Raw genomic sequence first — 11,341 nt, 5'->3', positions numbered from 1 at the left:
TTTACTAATATCTTAATAACACGTTTCTATGATGGACATGTTGGTTCCTTGTATTTAAAACGCGGCCACAAACTGAGGCGATAGCGATCACGTATATGCAGTCCCCGAATCGTCCAAGCCGAATAGGTTGCATGAAGTATCACTCAAAAAACATTTATTACCGTCGGTGTGTTGAGTGGTGACGGCCAGTGTGCGAATTCATTAATGGAAGTCGCGGGACCCCGAGCGGTTGGAGCCCTGCCACACCCCTCTGTCTGCGTTAAGACAACCTGACCCGACCTCTGGTGAATTGATGCGCAAAATGGCGGTTGCACGTCTGTTCCCCAACCCCGGCGCACAATCCTGAGGAAGGACGTCACGTCACCAGGGCAACGACGCTCCTGCGTAAAGGCCCGGCCCAGGGGAAAGTTCAGGGCGTCCCGGTTCTCGCCGCTCGTGCTTCTCCTAGGCCCAGTGGCAGACCAGAGCATGAGCAACTCCTGTCGTCCCTGGCCAGGCAAATGTTGGCCTAAGCTTGGCGCGAACGAAGCGCGCTATTTCCCTGCTTCCTTTAGGCCAAGCCTGCTGTACGACAGGGCCCGCCTCCGGAGCGAGCACAGACCGGGGCGGCGAGGCCAGCCGGGCGCCGGCCAGGTCCTGAGCGCGCACGCGCTCTGTTCAGCTCCGGGTGGCGATCGCCGGAGTTGACGTTAGCCATGGAAACCGAGAGCTGGCCCGGGCGGGGCCATAGTGAGCTCGTTGTTTGGACGCCCCAGCTTTTCTGCCTCCGCATTCGGGCAATAGCCAACCTCCCGGCGGGAGCGCCTAGCCCGGGTTTACCTGCAAAAATGCAGTCCCCGGGGTGCCTTCGCGTCTTCTCTTCCCTCGGTTGACTTGAGGTACGTTCGTTGTCCGATGTCCACCTTGGGACTTCTTCGGCGCTTTAATGTCCAAGCCTGTGCGGAGAACCAAGTTGTTCTTGGAGCATTCATTGCCACAAGAAACACATTTTTCGTTTTTAGTTACAAAACCTGTAAGTGCAATTATTGCGCTTGATGAACTCAGTCATTAGAGATAGTAATTCAGTGTGATTTTAACTTTACTTTGAAAGACTACTTTAGCCTGTTGAATTTGTAGCATTTTGTTTCTAAGAGACTCGTACGAAATGGAAAATGGCACAAACGGAGCTGTGTGCCTTAGATAGAACTGTACTCTCACGCCTTATCTCCCACTAAACCTCTTTTGTCCGAATTGTTCAACTCTTGGCCCCCTGAACGTGAAGTGCTCCTTCCCCCACTGATCTCGATCTCTGTCCCCACAACCTCCTGTCTGTCCAGGACCAGAATTTACTCCAGTGAATCGGAAGTTGTTTTTCATGCCGCTGAATTGGTTATCTGCTCTGTATCCATCATTTTTCACTTACTCATTTTTTACTACTTTTAGGTATTTGTTTTCTTCATTAAATCATTCCTGCAGTTAGGGCAAACACTATCCTTCATGTTATTTGGTATCCACCGCCACTCACGCCAAATCCCCAAACCTTTAGCATAGCATCCAGTTCAGATGTTGCCTTTTTATGAATTTAACTGTTTAGAGCATCTATTGGCTACTCCTAAACTTCCTACTTAAAGAGCTGCCTTCTAATTATTAACTGATGTGGAAAATATCAATCGGGGAACCTTTTCTTTTTCCTTTTTAAGAGCTTTATTGAGATGTAATTTACATTCAGTAGAGATCACCCATTTACAGAATTGTGCAACCCTTACCACAGTCAAGTTTAGAACATTTTCATCTCCCCAAAAAGAAACTACCCTCAGCAGTCACCACCTCCCTCCCCCATTAACCTTACCCCAGCAGCCATAAGCAATTACTAAGCTATTTTCCGTCCCCATAAATTTGCTTTTTTTGGACATTTCACAAAGATAGGATAATACAATATGTGGCCTTTTGTAACGGGCTTTCACTTCGTGTGTTTTCAAGGTTCAGCCATGTTGTAGAATGTATGAGTACATCATTTCTTTTCATAGCCTAGTTCCATTGTGTGGATATATCACATTTTATCCATTCATTGATGGACATTTGGGTCGTTTTCATTTTTTTTTTTTGGCTGTTAGTAATATTTCTTCTATGAATGTTTTGTGTACAGATTTTTGTGTAGACATATATGTTTTTATTTCTGTTGGGTGTATACCTAAGAGTAGAATTACTGGGTTATATGGTAACTCTATATTTAACCTCTTGAGGAACTGCCAGAGTGTTTTCCAAAGGAGCTGTATCATTTTACATAACTGCCAGATATGTTTGAGGGTTCTGATTTCTCCACAGTCTCATCAATACTTATTATTGTCTGCCATTTTTATTTTAGCCAGTCAAGAGGATTTGAAATGGTACCTAATTATGGTTTCAATTTGTGTTTTTCTAATGAATAATGATGTTGAGCATCATTTTATATTTTCTGTGCTTATTAACCGCTTGTGTATCATCTTTGAAGAAATGTCTATTCAGATCCTTTGATCAGTTTTTAAAGATTGGATTATTTGACTTCTCATTATTAAATTGTAAGAGTTCTTTATATAGTCCAGTTATAAGTCATATATATGTATATATATGATTTGCACAAATTTTCTTCCATACTATAGGTTGTTTTCACTTTCACAATGGTGAGGACCTTGTTTTTTAAACACTTTCTCACTTGTCACAGAGCACTGGATACCAATCCCCTCATGCTGGCTTAGCTATCAAAAGCTTCCCATTTTTACACTTTGTAGATTCCTCTTGGACCCAAACCCACTTTTCTCCAAAGAACCCTCTTCCCCCAAGTTATCCTTCCAGTTCTCTAGCTTCAAAATGAAATTCCCTTTCATTTGGCAATTGTTAGTCCAAACTGCACCATTTTGTAATTCCCCCCACCATTTTGCAGACCTTGGTCAAAGTAACACATTCCACGGCAGTTTGGGCTGTGAGAAACATCCTGCCTAACCACCTGACCACAATGCACAAGAACATCCTTATCATACCCTACTAAGCAAAGGCCCGACTGAAGGAACATCCCTATCATATCCTGCAACCGGAAAAAAGGGCCAAACTACCTGATCATAGGAACATCTTATCAATATCCTGCCGAGCAGTGAACCACACAGCCCAGACCCCTCCTGCCCATCCCTGTAAGTCCCCAGCCTGTGAACGGCGGTAGGCTCTGGCGTTAAGCTGCTCCCCCATCTCTGCAGGTTTTTGCAATATACCTGTGTTGCTGTAGAGCACCCCCCCCCCCCCCCCCCCCTTTTTACCCCCCCCCCCCCCTTTAAGAAAACCTAACAGCAATAGCATGGTATGATTCAAAAACTCATTCTGCCGCTAACTGACATTGTATCTTGGTTAAGTCACTTAATATCACTAGTTCTCAGTTTTTTTTGTAAAATTAATTAATTTATTTCTGGTAATTCATGTGAGTAGCAGACTTTCACCTGATACTTGATTTTAAAAGAAAAGTTTTTCAACCCAATTGAATTTGTAGTGGGTGTCAAGAAAAATGATGGGACAAGTCTCAATCATTTTAGATTTATTTGCCAAAGTTAAGGACATGCCCGGGAGACGAGCCTATGCCTTTCTCTGAAGATAATTTTGAGGTGTCCAAATTTAAAGGGGAACGGGCAGGATATTGAGAAGTACACAATTGTCATGTAAGAGGTAAGTAGGGGCAAATAGTCGTTTATGCCTTTGTCTGGCTCAGTGAATCTGCATTTTTTACATAAGATGACATAAAAGGGGCAGAGGAAAAAATGGGGGGAATCTGCATTTTACGTAAGATAACAGACAAAGTAGGGTAGGGGAACAATCAGATATGCATTTACGTCTGGTGGGCCAGGGGTAACTGCACCTGTAAGCTATCCATTGGCATTGCCATGATGAAATTTTAGCTCACTGGTAATTTCTTTGTGGGCAAAATACAGGGGAAGTGTGTAGCTTTTCATCTTGTAGCCATCCTGTTTAGAAACCAAAGGGGGAGACCCCTTTGGTTTGCATGACCCAGTTTCCAGCTTGATTTCTTCCCTTTGGCTAAATGAGTTTGGGGTCCCAAAATTTAATTTCCTTTCACATTTCCCTTCTTTTTTCTGTAAAATCTTTTGGAGAAAGCATTTTAAAAGGAATACGAGTTCCTGGCCTCTGGTTGGTTTTTCCTCCCTTTTTCAAGCTGCTTTCTTACTGCTAGGATGGTTTATTCCTAGCAGTTCAGGTCCCCAGTCTCTAGGAAGGCTCATTCCTAGAAAGTCATGTCCCATGAAGATTAAAAACAACAGGGAGAGGAAGGAAGTAAAAAAGGAAAGGGAAAAAAAAAGAGAGCGAAAATATCTAGGCCAGATTTATAGCAACAAAAGGAAATCATGCCTGGAAGCTGGGTTAGGCTATATTACTGCCTTCTCAATTAGAGCAATTCTCTAGGGAATCATTACCCTAGTCCTTTCAGTTGACATATTTGCAGGCACATCCCATAACAACACTGTAAGCAGAAACAGGACACAAATTATTATTCCTAATATAAGCAGTAAGTTTCTGCCACCAAGTTCCCCGGGATCCAAACCCACCACTCAACCAGTTGATTAACGAGGTTTTTGGGAGGACAAGGCGGGTAGATCGCCTGAGGTCAGGAGTTCAAGACCAGCTTGGTCAACATGGTGAAACCCTGTCTCTGCTAAAAATACAAAATTAGCTGAGCCTGGTGGTGCATACCTGCAATCCCAGCTACTCCAAAGGCTGAAGCAGGAGAATTCACTTGAACCCGAGAGGCAGAGGTTGCAGTGAGCCGAGATCATGCCATTGCACTCCAGCCTGGGTAACAAGAGTGAAACTCCGTCTCTTAAAGAAAAAAAAAAGTCTTTCAAAAGACTCCAGAATTTAGCTGTTTATCCACGGCATAGCATTCAGTTAAGATTCCATAGAGTATTTTCAGGATTATAATGGTAGCTATCTTTGCATCTCTGAATTCCTACTGGTACCCTCAACAGATAGCGCTTGGCTATCAAACAAACTTGATGTGTGCATACTTTTTAGAATTGCACTAGTAGTAGCAAGTGATTTTTATCCAGAGCAACTGAAAATCAAGTTCTTTCATATCATGCTTTTGAGTACTTAGGTGTGTAGGCCAGTTTGTTTTCTTTGCCAGGTATAAAGTTTTCTGTTTTCCAAATTGCAAAATGTGGTAATGCTTGGAAATGTAAAACTTTAGTATATTTCCTTGCAGATTTTGTAAAATACTTTTTAGGAACGTGGATGAATACATTGTATTTATTATTGAAAGTTTGTCTAATTTTTAAACAAGCAGAAATTAGTTTTTCTTGACAAGTTTAACTTTGTTTAATTTAGGTTATTTATAAATTAACTTTATGTTTCTTGCTTAATAATAAAAATGGAAAGAATTCCAGAATTGCTTCTACCAAAAACAGTTATTTGAAGGGAAAGTGATATTTGCTGTATTGTAACCTTTGGGTTAGAGAGAGCAGTATTATTACTGAGCACCTTGTAGGTGCTCAAAAGTTTTTAACTAGAAGTTTAAATTGTGAGAAGTAATAATTTATCTTTTAGCTGTTTCTTCATAGAATGAAGAGTAACACATTTGGCCTATATTTAACAACTATCAAAATTTAAATATTTAATCTTTTCTAGCATCTTCTAACAGTGCTTTAAGAAAAAGGTAATGGTCAGGTGCAGTGGCTCATGCCTGTAATCCCTAATTCCAGCACTTTAGGAGGCTGAGGCAGGCGGATCTCTTGAGGTTAGGAGTTTGAGATCAGCCTGGCCAATATAGTGAAACGCCATCTCTACTGGAAAAAAAAAAAAAATAGCCGGGGGTAGTGGCTCATGCCTTTAGTCCCGGCTACTTGGGAGGCTGAGGCATGAGAATCTCTTGAACCTAGGAGGCGGAGGTTACAGTGAGCCAAGATTGTGTTACTGCACTCCAGCCTAGGCGACAGACTGAGACTGTCTCAAAAAAGAAAAGGAAAGAAAAGGACAAGGTAACATAGGAAAAAAAGAAAACCGTCAGGTCAAAGAGTTAATTCCCTTCATACATGAAAAGTTCTTCCAAGTTCATAAGAAAAATGTTCAAAAATGATCACTTCAATAGAAAAATAGGCAAAGGACATGAGCCAATTTACAAACAAAAAGAAAATAGCATTTACTACACACACACACACACACACACACACGCCCAAACATATATACATACATGTAATTAATTTTTTTTTTTTTTATTTTTGAGATGGAGTTTCACTCTTGTTGCCTAGGCTGGAGTGCAGTCATGCCATCTTGGCTCACTACAACCTCCACCTCGTGGGTTCAAGTGATTCTCCTGCCTCAGCCTCCCAAGTAGCTGGAATTACAGGCACCCACCACCATGCTTGGCTAACCTTTGTATTTTTAGTAGAAATGGGGTTTGGCCACGTTGGCCACTGGTCTTGAACTCCTGATCTCAGGTGATCTGCCCGCCTCAGCCTCTCAAAGTGCTGGGATTACAGGCATGAGCCACCATGCCCTCCATAATTAATATTCTTAAACCATATTCATGAAACAATGATAGGATTTTGAGGACTCAGCTCTGATTTCTTAAATCTTGCCCAAATTCCTGTCTAAAGGGCCTAGAGAGTCATGCCCTACAAATCATAAATTCTCATCAGATGGGTTTTATTTAACCCGATATATCTTGACTTACTTTCCAGTCTGACTCTGGCATAACAAGGAAGAAAATCAAAATGTTTTACCCAAAAATATATTTCCTTGCCATACCTTGAAATTGCCCCGCAAAGTCTCTTGTGGGAAAAATCCACGTTCTTTAATGAGGATTTTTCCCCTTTCCCCTTTGTTTTCCTTCCTTCCTTGTCCAGTTCCAAGAGATAATCAGCTAAGAGCCAGGCACCCTTTTAAGTCTGATAAGAAACATTTTACCACCTGCTGTCTGAAGTCTGCTATCTGAGAGCTTCTTCTGCACAATAAAATTTAGTCTCCACAGTCCTTTATCTTCACCTGAACATTTCCTTTCTGTTGATCCCAGGTCTTCAGATAAACTCATCTTATTGTCAACCAGGAAATGTTTAAATTTACCTATAGTCTGGAAGCCCCTGCTTTGAGTTGTCCCGCCTTTCTAAACCAGACCAATGTATTTCTTAAATGTATTTGATGTCTTATGCCTCCCTAAAATATATATAACTAAGCTGTACCCCAACCACCTTGGGCACATGTTTTGAGGACCTCCTGAGGGTTGTGTCTGGGCTATGGTCACTCATATTTGGCTCAGAATAAATCTCTTAAAATATTTTACATAGTTTGACTTTTTTTACCAACAATTTCATAAAAAGGAACACTCAGATTAAAGAAGAGCTCTTAGAAGTTAAAAAAGTGAGCACAGATTTGATAAATTTCTACAGATCTGTTAGAAGATAGTCTCCTGGAAGTACAACAAAAATATAGTTAAGACAAGTGCCTCAGTGCAGAAGTACTCCTTACTGTCACCTCACCTGTTATGATGACTACTATCAAAAAGACAAAAGATGAGTGTTGGCGAGGATGTGGAGGAATTGGAACCCTTGTATGCTGGGTGGGAATGCAAAATTGTGCAGCCACTATGCCAAAACAGTATGGAGGTTTCTTAAAAAAAAAAAAATCTAGCAATTTTGCTTTTGGGTATTTATACAAAATAATTGAAATCAAGATAAAAGTGATACTTGCCCTCCCATGTTCATTGCAGCATTATTCAACTTAAATGTCCATCAACAGATAAATGGTTAAAGAAAATGTGATATAGACAGACAATGGAATATTATTCAGCCTTAAAAAAAGAAGGAAACCATGCCATATGTAACAACAGATGAACCTTGAAGGCATTATAAGTGAAGCCAGTCACAGAAGGACAACTACTACATTCCACTTACGTGAGCTATCTAAAATAGACAAACTCCAAATCAGTGAGTAGAATGGTGATTGCCAGAGAATTGGGGGAGGGAAAATGAGGAGTTGCTATTAAACAGGTATGAAGTTTTAATTATGCAAGATGAACAAGTTCTAGAGATCTGCTCTACAACATTGTGCCTGTAGCTGACAACACTATATTGTACACTTAAATGTTTAACAGTAGATCTCATTTTAGTGTTCCTACCACAATAAAAAGTCAAAATCCTAACAATACAGGAAGAAAGAGGGATTCAATAAATGAAATCAACCAATCAATAAAAATAACATGATAGATTAAAAAAAACTTTACTAAACAAAAATCAGTCACTACAACTTCTCAAAAATTTTTTGTTGAACTTAGAGAAATATATATTTAATCCAAAAATGTGGCCACTTTTGTTTTTTTTTTGTTTTGTTTAACAGATTTTTAATGTGGCGTTATATATGTCTGAGTTACATACAGTTTTGGTAACTAAGAATTCCTCTCAGTACATTGCCAAATTGATCTCTGTTTCTTATTCTTCTGAGTAATGCATAAGAAATACAACTCCCAAATAAAGCAACATTACTGTGGCTATTTTGTTGGCCCACTTTCAGAGTAGTATATGAAGAAAGCCTATGGCTTAAATCAGTGTTGCGATGTCATCTTTATCCCTTAAGTTCTCTTTTCATAGTTTTGTTTTTTTCCTAAGTCTTGAGCCATTTTTAATTTGAATATTGTAGAGATCCATACCAATGCATCAGTTCTTCTGGGAATTACTAGTCTTTCAGAACTATGTGCCAAATTCTCACTGGGGGAGTACGTTTTAGTTATTGTGAATTTGTTTTCTATGCTAGTAATTCAAGTTAGCGTTTAGAAGATTTCTCTATATAAATGAAACTGTTGTCTCCTACAAATAAAGTGTTTTCAAATTCTTAAATATTTTTAAATGTTCCAGGATCTGTAATTAAAATTAAATGTCAAAGGGTTCCAGTGAATCATAATTTTTGTCTTTATACTTCCTTAATGAGTTGTTAGTATCCGTCATGTAATCCTCTTTTATCCTAAAAAAGAAAATAGAAAGAAACACCCATGCTTTAAATCAGTCTTTAGATCTGATATGCTTGCTACCTGTCAAATTTCCCTGATAGTTTTTTGCTCGTGTACCTCTGTTCATGACATTCCTCCTTAACTGGCATACCCTTTCAGTTCTTGGTTTGGCTCAATCTTTAAGATCCTGTGGAATCCCAGGCCAGTGTTTCTTAAAGTAGTTTCGATAAAACAGTTACATGATCTGTTATTAGATATCATGGGAAAAGTGGGTTCCAAGGTCAAATGAATTTGGAAAACTCGACACATTTTAAGCAGACTTGCAGACGTGTTTTCTAATATCAAAGGTCTCAAAATCTTTAGTCTGCTAATATCCATTGTGACTCTTCAAGATGACAGTATAGTGTATAATTTTTCAAACTGCTTTGACTACGCTTTTCAAGATATATTCTGTGGGACATATGATCCTGTATCTTTCAGCCTTTTAAAAAGAGTTCACTCAAATCACCATACCAGTGTCCTCTCCCATGTTTCTTAGGCTTCTTGAGGGAACATACATTCTCTTTGTACTTCTTGGTCTGCTGTCGCTCAATTCTTGATTTCTCTCACTTTATTTTGCCCCATATGCCTACTGTTCTATGTCTGCCCTTCTTTCTCAGTATGAACTAGTTCCTCCTTTGCTGATGATGCAGGTTAAAGCATAGTATGGGACAGGGAGCAAATTAAAATTGGACTTCTGACATCTTAAAATTCTCCAGTCATTTCCTCCACAGGAGAAACCCAGCCATATATCTCCCTCAGGCTTATCCTGCTCTTGTGTTGCTTTGTGGTATATTGATCTAGGCAGAATCTTCCCTGAACCAGTAATACTATGAATAGATAGTATTATTTGCTCCATAAAAATAAGTAAAGATACTTTCCAAACATTTTAAAACTGAATAAACAGTTTATGGGCTTACTATTTTGAGTAGAGTAGGATATGCTGCAAGTTTTTGAAAATAGTAAATACGGCCGGGCGCGGTGGCTCACGCCTGTAATCCCAGTAGGTGGAGATTATGAGGTCAGGAGTTCGAGACCAGCCTGACCAACATGGTGAAACCCCGTCTCTACTAAAAATATAAAAATTAGCCAGGCGTGGTGGCACACACCTGTAATCCGAGCTACTCAGGAGGCTGAGGCAGGAGAATCGCTTGAACCTGGGAGGTGGAGATTGCAGTGTTCTGAGATCATACCACTGCATTCCAGCCTGGGTGATAGAGCAAGACTCCATCTCAAAAAAAAAAAAAAAAAAAAAAAGAAAGAAAATGGGAAATACTCCCAGCTTCCCTTTAAGACAGCAATATGACATATTTTCCAACTTTAATTGTCTTATTTAGGCTGTGTCATTAAAGTATTACATGCTTCTACATGGAAAGGTATTTTGCTAAATATGGGGAATCAAGAGTCTCAAGATGTGGCCTCTGTATTCATCCGTTTTCACACTACTGGTAAAGACATACCTGAGACTGGGTAATTTATAAAGAAAAAGAGGTTTAATATACTCACAATTTCTCATGGCTGAGAAGGCCTCACGATCATGGTGGAAGGTGAAAGGCATGTCTTACGTGGCAGCAGACGAGAGAAAATAAGAACTGAGTGAAAGGGGTTTCCCCTTATAAAACCATCACATCTCATGAGACTTATTCACTACCACAAGAACAGTATGGAGGAAACCACCCCCATGATTCAATTATCTCCCACAGGGTCCCTCCCACAACACATGGGAATTATGGGAGCTACAATTCAAGATGAGATTTGGGTGGGGAAACAGCCAAACCATATCAGCCCCTATGCCCAATAACATGTTAGTAGAGAAAATAAATAAACCTGAAAAGATAAAATGTAAAGAGGTGAACAATACAAGAAGTTACTCCAAGAATGCCGTATACTCATACATGTTATAAGATTGAGTATCCTTTATCCAAAATCCTTCAGACCAGAAGTGTTTTGGATTTGGGTTTTTTTTTTTTTTTTTTTTTCAGATTTTGGAATGTTTATATTATACCAATTATGCATCCCAAATCCAAAAATCAGAAATGCCCCGTTAAGCATCTCCTTTGAGCATCATGTTGGCACTTAAAAAGTTCCAACTTTTGGAGGATTTTGGATATTCAGATTTGTGATGTCCAACTTGTAGTATGTAGAACAAGCAGTGGTTTTGGTATACAGAGAGAGGAGATACTCAGCTACACCAAACTGCTCCTCAAAATTTTCAGAAATGTCTTAAAAGTTGTTTAAAGTTACTAATTAGGGAAGGCAGGAGAGGACATCATCCTAGGCAAAGGAGAGAGTATGGGCTCAGTGGTACCCAGGAAGAAAAACACAGAACGTATTTACAGGGTGTGAGGTTGA

The 11,341-nt window shown here is 39.8% G+C and overlaps 1 protein-coding gene across 5 annotated transcripts in view; it reads left to right on the top strand.

Moving 5' to 3' along the window:
• Nucleotides 1–293: 293 nt before the first annotated feature.
• The window catches only part of PCNX4 (pecanex 4), a 39,942-nt gene continuing 28,894 nt past the window's right edge, over nt 294–11,341 (top strand). For 2 of the 5 annotated variants that reach the window (XM_023231734.3, XM_023231702.3), the window contains exon 1: nt 294–878. The gene's annotated coding sequence lies outside the window, so the exon portion shown is untranslated. Of the gene's footprint in view, nt 879–918; nt 1,013–3,536; nt 3,667–7,683; nt 7,935–11,341 lie in introns of those variants that run through there. The other 3 variants (XM_023231710.3, XM_023231723.2, XM_023231715.2) reach the window with 3 other exon arrangements.

This window comes from Piliocolobus tephrosceles, chromosome 6, assembly GCF_002776525.5.
Source record: "Piliocolobus tephrosceles isolate RC106 chromosome 6, ASM277652v3, whole genome shotgun sequence".
NCBI lineage: Eukaryota > Metazoa > Chordata > Mammalia > Primates > Cercopithecidae > Piliocolobus > Piliocolobus tephrosceles.
Note: the sequence above shows the minus strand (reverse complement) of the source record. Positions and strands in the feature narration are given on the sequence as shown.